Source organism: Panthera leo, chromosome F2 (assembly GCF_018350215.1).
Source record: "Panthera leo isolate Ple1 chromosome F2, P.leo_Ple1_pat1.1, whole genome shotgun sequence".
NCBI classification, from domain to species: Eukaryota; Metazoa; Chordata; class Mammalia; order Carnivora; family Felidae; genus Panthera; species Panthera leo.
Window position 1 is genome coordinate 41791116 of NC_056695.1, and position 14265 is coordinate 41805380.

Consider the following 14265-nt stretch of genomic DNA (forward strand, 5'->3'; position numbering starts at 1 on the left):
GTGAGCACGAGCAGGGGAGGGGCAGAGAGAGAGAGAGGGAGACAGAGAATCCGAAGCAGGCTCTGTGCTGTCAACACAGAGCCCAATGCAGGGCTTGAACTCATGAACTGTGATATCATGACCTGAGCTGAAACCAGGAGTCTGAAGCTTACCTGACTGAGCCACCCAGGTGCCCCTAATATATTATTTGTTTAAGTTTATTTATTTATTTTTCAGAGAAAGAAAAAGAGCAGTGTGAGCTGGGGCAGGACAGAAAGAGAGGGAGAGAGAGAATCCCAAGCAGGTTCTGCTCTGACAGCTGCCCAGATGCCCCTACCATAAATAGGTCTTATTAGTTTATAGAAGTGAGCTCCTGGGGCACCTGGATGGCTCAGTCAGTTGAGCATCCAGCTCTTGGTTTTGGCTCAGGTCATGATCTTGTGGTTCGTGGGATCAAGTCCTGCACTGGGCTCTGCGTTGATGGTGTGCAGTCAGCTTGGGATTCTCTCCCTTCCCCTCTCTCTCTGCCCCTCCCCCACTCGTTCTCTCTCTCTCTCTCTCTCTCTCTCTCTCTCTCTCAAAATAAATAAATAAAACAACAAAAAAAATGAAGCGAACTCCCAGAGTTTAAGCAGCAATGTCACATAACTTGTAAACACAACTTGTAAGTGAGAAGCCAGGATTCAACCCACTAAGGTGATTATGGCACACTCTCCCACTGAATCCAGGGCAGCCTCAATACCCTTCCAAATACAGTGGGTGGCTGTTTACATGCAGGATGGACCTGTGGACCAAGATCATGAGCCATTCTAGTGCTATCCAAGCTGCTTTCCGATTGGTCATTATAAGCTATTTGGGCCAGCTCAGGTGAATCTTAGGGCCCAACCTCCCCTGAAGAATACTGGTGCTGGGCTCAGGAAGGCAGCACCAGGTATATAACAGGCTTCCTGTGAAAGTGGAAGTGGATGTGGACCATTTTTTCATTAGCAATGCATACCTTCAAGTCAATCATTGCCCTCTCCTCTGTTAAAACATCAGTACCAGTAAAATACCAGTAAAAAAATACCAGTAAAACATTTGGGATTAGGTGATAGCTGTACTTTCCTCTGAATTTATACTCTAGCTCACTTTTTTCTTTGTCTGGATGGATACGCTAGAGTTTTCTGGCTCTCTGGGATATTGGTTAAATCCCAAGGCTTAGAATAATAAGTGACTCCCACCCCTACCACTTTCACCTCTGCCAACACACATGTATTTTTAAGAGAGGTGCTAGACCATCCATGAAGAGCTTGCTAAGAAGTATCCAAACTGGTCCTGCAACTTCTGATCTTGGTACATCACCCACCTCCAGCCTAGTTCCAAGAAAAGGCTAAAGATTGTTTAGAGAGTCAAGGATTTCTTTAATCAGAAAGAATGTGCAGGCCACTTGATGGTACTCCATTAAATTGTTTCTTCGGAGTGGCATACACTTCTAGAATTTGTTGGGGCCTGGGCTGGAATGTTTCCTTGGGGTCCAATGTGACCCGACACCTTGGGTGGTAGCCAGGCTTGAGGGACTTGAAAGTACCCCACCCCAATTTCTGCCTGTTCAGGAGAGGAGAACCCAGCAGAAAGTACCTCTTGGGTTATACCTTCAAGCAGGTACTGAGGAATTTTTGTAGAAAGTTAGCTGGAGAGGGCATCACCCATGTTGCCTGGATCAGAGAATGGGGCAGCACTGGAGATCCCCCGTTGGATCAGAGAGCCCACTAAAATACAAGAGAAAGGAAAACTTCCAAATTCATTCTATGAGGCCAGTATCACCCTCATACTAAAACCACATAAAAATACCACAAGCAAAGAGAACCATAGGCTAATATCTCTCACGAATATGCATGCAAAAATCCTCAACAATATATTAGCAGACTGAATCCAGCAATACATCAAAAAAAATCATACATCACAATCAAGTGGGATTTATTCCTGGGATGTAAGAGGGGTTCAATACTCACAAAATGATCAATGTGATATGTCACATCAATAAACGAAAGGATAAAAACCATATCATCATTTCAATAGATGCAGAAAAAGCATTCAACAAAATACAACATTCATTCATGATAAAAACCCTCAACAAAGTAAGTCTAGAGGGAACATACCACAACAGAATAAAGGCCTTACATGAAAAACCCATGTCCAACATCATATTCAATGGTGAAAAACTGAGAGCTTTTCCCCTAAGGTCAGGAACAAAACAAGGATGTCCACTCTCACCACTTTTATTCAACATAGTCCTGGAAGTCCTAGCCACAGCAATTAGGCAACATAAAGAAATAAAAGGCATCCAAATTGGTAAGGAAGAAGTAAAACTCTTACTGTTTGCAAATGACATGGTACTATATATAGAAAACCCCAAAGACTCCACCAAAAAACTACTACAACTGATAAATGAATTCAGAAAGTCACAGGATGTAGAATCAATGCGCAGAAATCTGTTGCATTCATTCCCATACACTAATAAAGAAGCAGCGGAAAGTGAAATTAAGAAATCAATCCCATTTATAATTGCACCAAAAACAATGAGATACCTAGGAATAAACTTAACCAAAAATGTGAAAGACCTGTACTCTGAAAACTATAAAACACTGGTGAAAGAAATTCAAGACGACACAAAGAAATGGAAAAACATTCCATGCTCGTGGGTTGGAATAACAAATATTATTAAAATGTCTTTACTACCCAAAGCAATCTACACATTTAATGCAATCCCTATCAAAATACCAATGGCATTTTTTACAAAACTAGAACAACCTTAAAATCTGTATGGAACCACAAAAGACCTCGAATAGCTAAAACGATGTTGAAAAAGAAAAAACAAAACTAGAGGAATCACAATTTCTGATTTCAAGTTATATTACAAAGTGGTAGTAATTAAAACAGCATGGTATTGGCATAAAAATACGCATAAACAGAAAACCTAGAAATAAACCCACAATTATATGGCCAATTAATCTTTGAAAAGGAGGAATAAATATACAGTGGGAAAAAGACAGTCTTCAACAAATGGTATTGGAAAAACTGGACAGCCATATGCAAAAGGAAGACACTGGACCACCTTTTACTGTACATGAAAATAAACTGAAAATGAATGAAAGACCTAAATGTGAGGCCTGAAACCATAAAAATCCTTGAAGAGAGCACAGGCGGTAATGTCTCTGACATCAGCCATAGCAACATTTTCCTAGCTATGTCTCCTGAGGCAAGGGGAATAAAAGCAAAAATAAACTATTAGGACTACATCAAAATAAAAAGTTTCTGCACAGCAAAGGAAACAATCAACAAAACTAAAAAGGCAACCCACTGAATGGGAGAAGATATTTGCAAATGACATATCCGATAAAGGGTTAATATCCAAAATATATAAAGAACTGATACAACCTAATAACCAAAAAACAAATAATCCAATTTAAAAATGGGCAGAAGACACGAACAGACATTTATCCAAAGCAGACATACAGATGGCCAACAGACCCGTGAAAATATGCTCAATATCACTCATCATCAGGGGAATGCAAATCAAAACTACAATGAGATATCACCTCACACCTGTCAGAATGGCTACAATCAAAAACACAAGAAACAATGAGTATTGGTGAGGATGTGAAGAAGGAACCCTTGTGCACTGTTGGTGGGAATGCAAATTGGTGCAGCCATATTGGTGGAAAACAATATGGAGATTCCTCAGAAAGTTAAAAATAGAACTTCCTTATCATCCAGTAATCACAATCCTGGGTATTTACCCCCAAAATACAAAAATACCAATTCAAAGGGATACATGCACCACTGTTTATTGCAGCATGACTTACAATAGCCAAATTATGGAAGCAGCCCAAGTGTCCATAAAAAAGAATGAAATCTTGCCATTTGCAACAACATGGATGGAGCTAGAGAGTGTTATGCTAAGCAAAATAAGTCAGTCAGTAAAAGACAAATACCAAATGATCTCATTCATATGTGGAATTTAAGAAGCAAAACAAATGAGCAAAAGGAAAAAAGGGAAACAAACTAAGAAACAGAGTCATAACTATAAAGAAAAAACTGATGAGGAGGTGGGTGGAAGATCGGTGAAATAGGGGATGGAGATTAAAGAATTCACTTCTCATGATGAAAAAAATAATTAAAAGAAAAAATATTGCAGAAATAAAAAAAAAAGCATAGGATTGTATCTGACAGAATCTGAGACACGTGCCTTCATCCAAGTTGCAAGAAAGGCTGGAATCTGATTTGAGTTTTCTAGGTTCTACATTGTAGAGGTGAAACGCACAGGTCTGAAGTTTCCCCAAACATAGCAAGGGTATTTGACAGGAGCTGAGACATCAGTAAAAGTGACTGATATTTGCAACACATGGTATACGAAGTCACAGAGTCGTGGCTATGCAGACAGTTCTCGGGTTGGGTAGATCTGGGTTCATTAGGTAGATGTTAATTTAGTTGCTGCTAGCAGCTGTGAGATCTTAAGCAAGCCACTCTCACAGCCTCAGTGATCGTGCCTATCTCCTTGGGTAAATATGAGAGTAAGTTAATTTCCTGGATACAGAAACGTATAATACAATATCGTGTCTATCTAAAAGGCATCCAATAAATGGTAGCCATTAATATTGGGCTCTGCCATTGACACATTTTTCCCTAAAGGGGCAAAGGGAAGCTGAGGCACAAGGAGACCAAGGGACTTGAATAAAATTTGAGCAAGAACTAACATTAGGACGTGCTTTTGAGCTCACTGATTCTGGATCCAGCTCCTATCCCGGTTCCTGAGCTCCATCACCTCTGTGTGCAATCCAAAGGTGGCAGAGGTAGTGAAGATCTCAAAGACCCAGTAAAATTGGCTATTTTGGGGTGGGAAGGTTTAAGGTAAATTTCACTTATTTTCTTTATTCTTTTCTCTGTTGTTTGAAAATTTCCTAATGAGTACAGGGTATTAAAATAATTTTTAAGAAGTTAAAAAAAAAAATAAAGAACTCACTAAAGATCCCCTTGAGGGATAGGGAAAGAGTCTTCCTGTAGACAACCACTAAATAACAGACCCCAGAAGATATCCACATGCTAACCTCAAAAAGAACTTTGCAGAAGTGATTAGGCTGAGGGTCTTGAAATGGAGAAATTATCCTGAATTACCCAAGTGGACCCAATGCAATCACAAGGGTTGCTACTAAAGTGAAGACATAAGGATGGAAGCAGAAGTCAGAGAGGAGACAAGATGCTCTGCAGCTGGTTCTGAGGATGGCAGGGGGGGAGGGGCGGGGGGGGGGTACGGGTGGATGGGGGATGCTGTCTACATGCTAAGGAATGCCGGTGGCCTCCAGAAACTGAAAGAGTCAAGGAACCATATTCTCCTCTGGAGCCTTCAGAAGGAATGCAGCTCTGCCAACCCATTTTAGACTTCTGACCTGCAGAACCATGAGAAAATAAATGTGTGTTTTTTAAGCCTCCAAGTTTGTGGTGGTTTGTTATAGCAGCAATGGGAAACTCATACACCTTCCATGACTTGGAGGCACTTAGCAGCCAGAGTATAGTTTCCAAATGAAACACAAGATGCCCAGATATGGCATGCCACTTTCTATTACCAAAAAATTGTTCCTTGTTTACCTGACATTCACATTTAACTGGGCATCTGGGTTTTTTTCCTTGCTGATTTTGGCCAGAGGGGAGTAGAAAGCCCTTTAATTAAAAGGACATTTTGCCCCTTTTAGAAATATCTCTTCTCATTTCTCCTTCTTGCCCCAAACCCAGAGAGCCTGAAAGAAGGTGGTGAATGTGACAGAGGAGTAGAAATACTCAAAGGAAGAGACAAAGAAGAGATGATAGCCCTTCTCATGGCAGGTTTCTGTGTCTGGGTCAGGTGTGGGGGTGGAAGATGGGGTGGGGGATGAAGGTGAAGGAATAAACTGGCTGAGACCTTCAAGATCTCACTGAGATTGGCTTGGCACTTTTAATCCCTGAAAATAAGGATCATTGGTTAATATCTGAAAATGGCCAAAATGTTTTGGGATCTTCCTAAGATACAGTCCCCCAGTGGGGAAGAGGGAACCAAGAGCACAGATTTGAAATCCAGGGGAGGGAGAAAAAGTGAAGGTGATAGCCACTTGCCCAACGAGTCTGGCCTAGTCAGCAACCCGGTTCTGACCCCTTTACCCAATCACTGCTCTCCCTCTGCTGAATTGCACTTCTCACTTCTGGGAAGAGTGACACCCACATCTTACCAGGCTATAATTTTACTAGATTGCTTTTCTTCCTGTGCCAGGAAGGAGGACAGGACACCGCAGTGAGGGGACCTCAGAGTCCTCAGAGGGGACAGCAGAGGTGCCAGAGAGAACCTCAGAAGTAAGGAGGACCCATGTGGACTCGATCTCTTGGGAACTGGCTGTTTCTTGAGACTGGGCCTAACCAGCTTTGGTGAACCAGTCCCAAATCCTACCATCAAAAAGGAAAATATGGTGAGGTTGCAGACTTATGTGCCTGGAGTTTGCTGGACAGGTCCTGTGAAAATTTCCCAAAGCAGGGGTCTCGCCAGATTTCCATGTGGCAACAAAAGCATTGACTGCAGGGAACTGCTTAGGACATTTCTCTATACCTGGGTTTTCTTGACCTAAGCAGATGTGAAGGGCTGCTGTCTGACTCACCCTTCATTTGACCTATTTTTGAAATGACTTCTTAACAAAAAGCTGGAGATAAGTGCAGAGAATTACACATTTATAATCCTAGTATAGACAGGATTGTCTAACCCTCTCATTTTAGCTGTTCCCTGTCCTGCCAGTGGTAGGTGAATGCTGACCAAATGTTGGCAACAGTCTAATGGCCTAAGCTATTTGCTCTAGCAGTAATTACCAGGAAGGTGAGGGTGGGATAGGAGATGGGGAGTGGGGGAAGGGCATACCAGGTGCCAGAGCGACAGGCTGGGGGAGGCTGTGAGGGCCCAGAAGTTCATTTGTAGTTCTGCCTCTGCTTCATGGTACCCCAGGAACCTCTCAAGTGGGTCACCAATGAGGTATCAGCACAATAGGGTGTTGGCTTGGTATGGTGAGAAGAGCTGGGACTTCAAATTCAGATCTGGGTTTGGATGTTTTTCTACCATTTTACTTGCCACACAATGTTGGCTTTCACCCCATCTTCCAGAACCTATTTCCTTGCCTAATAAATGGGTATAGCGATCTACCTTTCTTGCCTCTCAGATTTCATGTAAGAGTAAATAAATATCACCTGGGAAATGGGGTTATATACGGCAAAGTGCTCTGCAAAATTTACTGAAAGCACTTGAAGCACTTTAAATGGGGTTTCTGAAAAATTTCCCCTTTCATGGGTTGAAACGGGAGGGGGGTCTGAGTTAGAATTAACTCATTAAATGATGGCTGATGCTAACATGGTTGGATGGGCTCAGCCAGCCTGAGACCCTCTAGTCGGCCCAGACTCGCTCCCACCTGACTCCCCTTCAGGGTTTTGGTGTGGGAGCCCAGTGGTTCCCAGGTCACTCTGGGCAAAAACTAGAACCCCCACTAGTAATACTGAGAGCTGCTGGTCTAGTGCCCCTGAGAAAGTCTCTATTTCCATCTCTGTGCCCACAGACCAGAAGGAGGGAATGGTAGTAAAAGGTAGTAAAGCAGACAGCACCTTGCTGCGTTCTGCTATGGCCACCTGCTGGCTGTCTAGCGGCCACTGAACAGGGAAACTTGAGGGGATGTTAGTGGTGTCTTTGGGTTCAGTTCAAATTCAATGACATGCTTGTTCCTACTGCTGAGAGCAGCTACCTATAAGGTCATGTATGAGCCTTTTCTAATGCAGAGTAGGGGATTCAATCACTCTCCTAAGGCTCCCTTAGGCTCCATCTCTGAAAAGACAAGATGGGATACGGTGGCTGAGTCGCATGCTTTAACTCTGGCTTGTTTCCTTGGAGATCTGACTTGTCACCATTGGAACCCTAGGCAGGGGTGGAGCTGGCCTCCTCTGCATCTGTTCTCCTCGACAGCTGGTGTTAGCAGAATGCGTGGTTTCTAAAAACTTCCCAGTTCTAGCTGGGCCAGTTTAGACAATGCCAGGAATCTGCAATTAGGCCAGCAGTCTGGTCAGGGAATACACAGGCCCTGGAGGGCACGAGGTGAGGTGGGAGAAGGGGAGGCCCAGCCTTAGAAACCTTAGACACACTTCCTGCTGGGCTCGGCTACCTGTCCAAGTGGTGGCCAGCCTGGACCTGCAAATGAGCCGTTCTGGGGAGGTAGGAAATGGGGAGGTCAGCTGCACTGAGAAGCAGGGCCAGGGCAAGGTACATTTACTGACAAAAGCATCTCTCTACAGACTCAGAGAAGAGTCTTCTAGGATGGAGAATCACCTTTGCTGTTGTCCAACATGCAAAACTGTAAAGCTGTTCTTATCTTTGTCTTTTACCGTGATCGTTAGCTGAAAACATCCCTAGCACCTGAACAGTATCAACATAGTGTACTGGTTATTTAAAGATGCAAGGTTTAGACCCAGACTGCCTGGATTCAAACCCTAACTTTATCCCTTACTTGCTGGGTGACTTTGGGCAAGTAACGTAACCTATCTGTGTCTCAGTTTTCTCATAGGGAAAATGGGGCTAACAATAGTATCAACCTCACAGGATTGCTGTGAAGGGGAAAAATGAGTTAATACATGTAAAGTGTTTAGAACAAGGATTTCTGGCACAAGATAAACACTCAAGGAGTGTGAGCTATTCTTGTTTTGTGTCCTTATCTCAAGTGTAGCACATTTCCCCTTTTCTTTTGGTTTGCCTGGCTCAGCTGGAAAATAAGTTTCAACTGTGTGTCAATCAATTGGTTGTAGCTACCTGGACAGTTGTGTTGAGAAGGATTCTGAGGCTGCATCCAATCTCAGCAAGGGGGAATTATAAGTGCCTCATTAGCAAGGTCAGCCATGGGTGAGGAGATAGGAAGTGGTGGCACGTGTGCCATATAGTTTCCTGTTCTGGGACTTATCTTACTTTAAGGTGTTTTCCCTACCTCTGTCTCAGTCCTTCCTGCCTTTGCTTTTGCAAAGCACACTGGTTCTTGTGTGGGCTTTCCTGCCAATAGTCGCTCTGTAGAATCTGGAGTCCATTTCTAATAGCGACCTTCCAAGATTATTTTCTTTGGAGGAAGCAAAGCCCACGTGGCCTGGTATTGAGGATGATTCTAGCCTAGTGGGGCACCTGCAGTTTCCTCTGTGTGCAGAGCATGGGGGTTCCTAGAGAAACCAGGAAGCTCTTCACCGATTAGTCTTCTGTGACCTCCATGGTTCTGGATTCCAAATACCAATGATTAGCACAGGAACTTCCTCATGGCCTTGCCTTGACAATCATTGATTTGTTAATCTCTGCAGGACCTTGTGCTGAATTATGTCTATTTCCATTCAGTGGTCAGTCTTCCTGCCTTAACAATGAAGGACCATTGTGGTGAAGTCATCTGGTGGCATCTCTGTTTGTACCTTTTTATTTGCAAATGTGCCTTTCTGCCAGTTTTTGTGAGCTGTTCTATGTCTTAAACCAGAGAGCCAAATTTGAATTCCTTACTCTACCAATTACTAGCATTATAATTTGAATAAGTTGCTTAAATTCTCTAAGCCTCAATGGAACGTGTTATGCTAAGTGAAATAAGTCAGGCAGAGAAAGGTAGATACCATATGTTTTCACTCATATGAGTGAAACTGAGAAACTCAACAGAAGGCCAGGGGGGAGGGGAAGGGGGAAAAAAAAGTTACAGAGAGGGAAGGAGGCAAACTATAAGAGACTGTTAAATACTGAGAACAAACTGAGGGTTGATGGGGGGTTGGGGGGAGGGAAAAGTGGGTGATGGGCATGGAGGAGGGCACCTGTTGGGATGAGCACTGGGTGTTGTATGGAAACCAATCTGACAATAAATTTCATAAAAAAAACAAAACAAAAACAACAACAAAAACCAAAAACATGACCAAGCAAAGATGACAACACCTGGAACAGATATGAGCCATCCTAACTGAATCAAGCCCAGATTTCTGACCCACAAAATTGTGAATAAATAAATGGTTGTTGTCTTTAAAAAAAAAAAAATTCTCTAAGCCTCACTCTCCTTGTCTATAAAATGGGAATAACACACCCACCTGAGCAACTTGTACTGAGGCCTAAATGGATAGTGTACTGCAAGCATTTGGCATGGGCCTTGCCCAGATTAAGTGTGTCAAAAGCAGTAGCCATTATTTATTTTTTAAATGTTTATTTATTTATTTATTTATTTTGAAAGAGAGAGAGAGAGAGCATGCGAGCAGGGGAGGGGCAGAGAGAGAGGGAGAGAGAAAACTCCAAGCAAGCTCCAAGCTGTCAGCACAGAGCCCAATGTGGGGCTCGATCCCAGGAACTGTGAGATCATGACCTGAGCCAAAATCAAGAATCAGATGCTTATCTGACTGAGCCACCTAGGCACCCAGTGGCCATTATTTTCTTAACCAGAAAGCTCATCTTCATTAAGTGATATAATATAAAAATGACAATGTGATAATGTCAATTTGTATGACACACATTTATCATGCCTAGCCCAGAGCACATGCTCAATGTATATTAGCTGTTGTTGTTGTTGTTGTTATTATTATTATTGACATAAGATCTATCTCAGCAGCTATGAAGGGTAACATTATCATCCAAGCCCCTGACCAGGATTCTTAATTTGGGGCCCATGGACCCCTTGATCGTCTGTGGGTAGAATTCATGGGGTCTATGACCTTGGATAGGAAAAAATTTTGACCTTTTCCTTTCACTAACCTCTAACTACAATTTAGAATCACCTTCAATTATGAATGTAAGCGACAGAATACAATAGTGGTAACAAAACCTGTGACCTTGAAAGAAACACAAGTCTACATTTCTTCATAGTTGTTGCAGATAACTTGAAAGATGGGCCACTCGTGTCACTACTTCAAAACTAGGTATTAAATCTGCTACTAGAACTTGTCCTTTAACATGTTAATAAAGAAGCACATGTTTTGATACTTTGATTCCAACCTGGTTTTCTTTGAATATTTTTATATTTCATTTTATGCATTTAAGAACATCATCCTGGAAAAGGTCCACAGCCTTCTCCAGAAACCAGGTGAGTTAGTCCATGGCACAAAAATGGGTAAGAACTTAGAATGTGGAGGCAGCCCCTAAGATCACCCTCACTTCTGATGGCACTTGCAAGTCTGAGGGTCCCCAAGTTCACCCTCATTTTTGATAAGTTACTAGAAGGACTTACAGAATTTACTGAAAACTCTTATGGTTACAGTGTATTACAATGAAAGGAACTGGCCAAGGAAAGAGACCAGTGGAGCAGAAAGTTCCAAGAGTGGAGTTTCTGGCTCTCCTTTCCCAGGGGAGTCATGGATAGCACCAATTTTTCCTGGCGACAATGTGTGACAATACTCTTGGAGGACTGCCAACCATGGAAGCTCACCTGAAGTTTGGTGTCTAGTTTTTATTGAGGCTCAGTCAGAGAGCCATTCTGTACCACCCACATGGCTGAACTTGAATCTCTTAGCCATTCTGGAGGTTAAGCTAATACCATGTGGCCAAAGCCCCCTCCATAAATCACATTGTGTGGTCCAAGGCCCCCAGGGAAACCCTGATCAGGCAGGACATTCCAAGGGCTTAGGGATACCTCAAAGGAGCCTAGGACTAGGGCCAGACATCTCTTTGGGTTAGGTTAATTCTTTATGACTCAGTGGTCCACTTGGGGAACTCTGGAGCTATAAGCTTGGAAGTGGGTAATGAGGAAGGGGGTGGAGAATCAGCTAACACGTAGCTACTGAAACATAATTTAGAGGAAGATTTTTTTTTTTTGTACCCTGCAAAGACAATGTGGAATTCATTGTTTGCAGAGGAAACTGAATAATGCCAGTGATTAAAAATGTCACTTGGCCTTGGCTCCACACCTAATGCTTTTCCAAGTGCACTTCCATCTGTTGTCTTGTTTAGTCCTCAAAGGAGATGGAAAGAAGAGGGATTGTTAAATCTCTGAGATGCAGGAGGCCCAGGAGGTTGGGGCAGAATGAGGACCATCGCAGCCTCCTCCCTTGCCCTGCACTGCCCCTTGCCTCTGCTCAGGTTATGCAGACAGAGCCCTGTGGCCAAGAAGATCAGCAAATATTTTGCAGAATCAGGTATCTGGTAATGCCAGGGTGATGCAAGGAGCAGAACCAGTTTGGGAGATGGCGTGTTTTGGAGTATACCACACGGGGTGATTACATGAGGTCACTGCCCGCCCGGTATAGCCAGCTTACGTGCAAGAAAGCACGCATTTGCAGGAGCGTGGAGTCTCCTGGGCCAGACGTGTTCTGACTCATCTACAGCAAGTCCAGAGTCGTGACCTCACTCCGAAGTTTGCTGTAAATTACATGCAGTCAATTTCAATGTGTTAACATTGAAAAGTCATTCTTTCAGGGCCCTTTCCACGGTATCTACCTAGGGTTAGGCCATTTCTATGGGCCTGTTGGTGTCTGGGGCCCGCCTGCTCTGCAAGAGACTTCATTCTCTGAAGGGTGGAACGCAGTGGGCATGGACCTCCTCTGACCAGCATTGTCCCCACTGGGACAGGAGGCTTTCAGGGATGCAGCTAGGATCTGGAGAGCTTTGTGTTTTCCCTGAAGAGCACATCTGTGCTCATAAGTATACTTGTATATAATTTGTCAAGTAATTGCCACTATTTTATAGAGGCCTAAGTGTTTTCTTTTTAAGTTACCTTTAAATAGGATCATTTAGGGGGTGCTTGGGTGGCTCAGTCAGTTTAGCATCTGACTTCGGCTCAGGTCATGATCTCACAGTTCGTGGGTTCGAGCCCCACATCAGGCTCACTGCTGTCAGTGCAGAGCCTGGAGACTGCTTTGGATCCTCTGTCTCCCTCTCTGCCCCTTCCTCCGTGTCTCTCTCTCTCTCTCTCTCTCTCTCTCTCTCTCTCTCTCTCAAAAATAAATAAACATTAAAAAAAAAGCTTTAGGGGCACCCGGGTGGCTCAGTCAGTTAAGCATCTGACTTCATCTCAGGTCATGATCTCTCAGTTTGTGGCTTCGAGGCCTGGGTTGGGCTCTGTGCTGATGGCTCAGTGTCTGCCCCTCGCTGCTCACATTCTGTCTCTGTCTCTGCCCACCCTCCCAATAAACAAAAAAAAGTTTTAAAAAGGATTGTGTAAAATGACCATTCTCTCCTCATCTGTGATGCTGCCGTAATTCTGAGCACGCTCTTTCCGAAGATCAACTGCATGCCTTTGGGTGCTCTGAGCACAGCTGGACTGCAGCTCTGTGGGGCAAGGCCTGCTCTGTCCTGTTCACAGCTGCCATTTCAGCACCTACAGCAATGCTTGGTGTATAGTAGGCATTTGGTAAATGTTGACTGGAAAATAGAAATGAATCCTGTGAGGTCACTCACTGTATTAACTTCCTGTGGCTCCTGTAACAAATTACCAGAAACTGGGTGGCTTTAAACAGCAGAGATTTGTTCTCTCACAACTCTGGAGGCCATAAAGGCTAAGTCAGTATCACTGGGCTGAAATCGAGGCCGCACTCCCTCTGGAGGCTCTACTGGAGAATTTGCTCCTTGTTTCTTCTAAGCCTCTGGTGGCTGCTGCATTCCTTGGCTTGTGGCCACATTATTCCAGTCTCTGCCTCTTCTCTTCTGAGTGTGTGAAATGTCCCTGTGCCTCCCTCTTATAAGGATACATGTGATTGCATTTGGGGTCTGCCAGGAAATCCAGGATAAACTCCCCATCTCAAGATCTTTATTCATACCTGCAAAATTCCTCCCACCCACGCCCATCCCTGCCCTTTCCCGTATAAGGTAACACTCACAGGTTCCAGGATTAGGAAATAGAAATGTTTTGGGACCATCGTTCAGCTGACCATACCCACAAAGGGGATGTAAGCATGGAGAAGGCTGGGCAGTTTCTCTACCCAGGAGTCTGATGGGGGTGGGGGGAGGGGCACATGCTCCTAAACACTGCTAATTCAGACCAAGGATGGACAGAGGACTCTGGTTCATGAGGAGCCATGATGTGCATATGTTTAGGGACCTATATGACTACAGAAAAGGTAAGGACAGGAAAAACTGTCTTTTCTTGCCCTCAAAGTCTGAGCTGTCAGCTGACCCATACTTGCTCTCTCCAGCAAGGTTCCCCAACTTGACCCTCAGGCGGCAGAAGCAGGAAATGCAACCCTTCCCACCACCCATCCTCAGGAGGGCCCTGGTCCTAGGGCTCCCTGGGGGGTTCCTATGAGGGACCTGCCTCTTTCTGATTTGCACAG